Source organism: Pteropus medius, unplaced genomic scaffold (genome assembly GCF_902729225.1).
Source record: "Pteropus medius unplaced genomic scaffold, Ma_sr-lr_union100, whole genome shotgun sequence".
Classification (NCBI taxonomy): domain Eukaryota; kingdom Metazoa; phylum Chordata; class Mammalia; order Chiroptera; family Pteropodidae; genus Pteropus; species Pteropus medius.
Genome location: NW_024340696.1, coordinates 29491767 through 29493911, shown reverse-complemented (window position 1 = coordinate 29493911; position 2145 = coordinate 29491767).

The window sequence follows — 2145 nt, the reverse complement described above, 5'->3', positions numbered from 1 at the left end:
AGGCTGCCATAACAAAGTACCACAGACTGGGTGGCTTAAACAACAGAAATGTATTTTCTCATAGTTCTGGAGGCTAGATGTCCAAGATCAAGGAGCTGGCACATTTGATTTCTCCTGATACCTCTCTCTTTGCTGTGTAGATGGCTGTCTTTTTGCTATGTCCTCACATAGTCTTTCTTCTATGTCTGCCCATGTCCTAATCTCCTCTTCTTATAAAGAGCCCAGTCGTATTGGATTAATGCCCACCCTTATGACCTCATTTTAACTTAATTACCTCTCGAGCAAACTTATCTCCAAATACAGTCACATTCTGGGGTACTGGGGGTTAGAACTGCAATACATGAAATTTTGGAGGGGAGTGGGGGACACAATTAGCCTATGACACTGTTAACTTTATTTCTGCCAATGTGTGCCATAATAATATGAGTCCAACACTGACAGAACATTTTATTTCTCAATAGAAAGCAGAAATCTAGAATTTCACATGAAATCCTCAATTTTTAAAGGTGGACAACTAATTTTTATTTCTTAAAAATATTGTGTAGGCTGTGGGTGCCCCCAGGCAACCAGTTTGTGACCCGTTCAATTTAGACGTATGGCTTCCCTTGGAATCCCACAGCTGATGCTGACTACTTCAGATTCTTGAGATTAGGTGGTCTAAGCAGCTGATACCAAAGACAGATTGTCCAGCCTCCTGGACCCCTTCTCCCAGTGACATGGTGATTGTGGTTCTGCAAAGGTGAGAAGGACCAAGGACAGACAAACCTCAGGAAAGAATGGAAAGGGAAGGAGTGCATTTCTCCATAAAGCCCAGGCTCTGGAGTTTAGCAACCTGCCCAAGGCTCCCAACCTGATTCTGGTTAGTCTTTGTAGGGCAGGAGATGGTACCAGGTGACAAGGAGCCCAAAGAGAAAATGGGATCGTGACCAAACTACTATGTAGAAGGCAGAGTATTTGAACTTTTTACCTTTCACACCACAAGCTTCACCCCCAGAACCAGGACTAAATTACATCACTGACTCCCAATAGCAAGGATATCTTCGGGGACAGAAGGACGAAGTAAGGGCTTTCTTTGGAGAAGGGGACACAGGAATGTACAGGGGAGTTGGGCTCTCCATAGAGTCTAGGCAGGAAGCCCAATTTAAAATGATCCCTAGGAAAAACTCTTAGAATCCATGTGATCTGGCTTTGTCCCAAAGATATCCTATAAACAAGCACAGTAAAGAAATTAGTACATTTTAGGGAAGATTTGCAACCCTCTGAGACTACAGAGGCATCCCATTCTTCTCTATTAACAGTTAATATTCCTAGGACAAAATTAATGAGCACCCGGCAAGGATGTCACTCAAACTGAAATCAAAAGAAATCAAGTATGAATGATCAGGAGGCTGATAGCTGTCACCCTAATAAAAAGCCATGATCACTTACCTAGTTTCCCAATTTGAACAAGTTTTGTGAACCTGGAACCTAATAATCAAATGAGAGGTTGGATCTCTGAGAGCAAGGACCCTGCGACATCATGGCAAGTGTACCCAGTAATGATTCTTCCAGTCCTTCCCCAAAGACATGTGTGGCCAGAAAGGGGAATACCCAAAACTTTTGAGGTCTGTGGAACGCAAGGTCTGACTTCACATTGATAACTGCAGACTCAAAGCATCAACGTGACCCTCCTGTTAGAGTGAGGACACGTGAATCCCAGGTAATAAATGGAGGTAGCCTGTCCCAGGTCTGGCTCACAGTGGGCCCACTGGACACATCCGTGGTCATCTCCACAGCCCTCCAAAATACAATTAGATACACATACACCCACATTAATTCCTTGGTCTGGGGGGAAAGCCAAGTGGAAACATCTGAAACTCCTCCCAAATTCAGTTAAAAATAGTAAATCAAAAGGAAAATAGCTTCCTGGGAGAATAAGAGGAAAAAAACCCTAAAGGATGCAGGGTTGGTGAACCTATCTTACCTCCATTTCTTTCACTAATCTGGACCCTGCAAAAAACAGGCAAATCATAAAGGATGACAGTAGATGACTGCCACTCGGCCAAGCCCAGTTGCAGCTGCTGTACCAGATGTGGTATCTTTGCTAACACAGATGCACATGGCCTTGGGTACATGGAATGCAGCCACCAATCTGGCAAACGCATG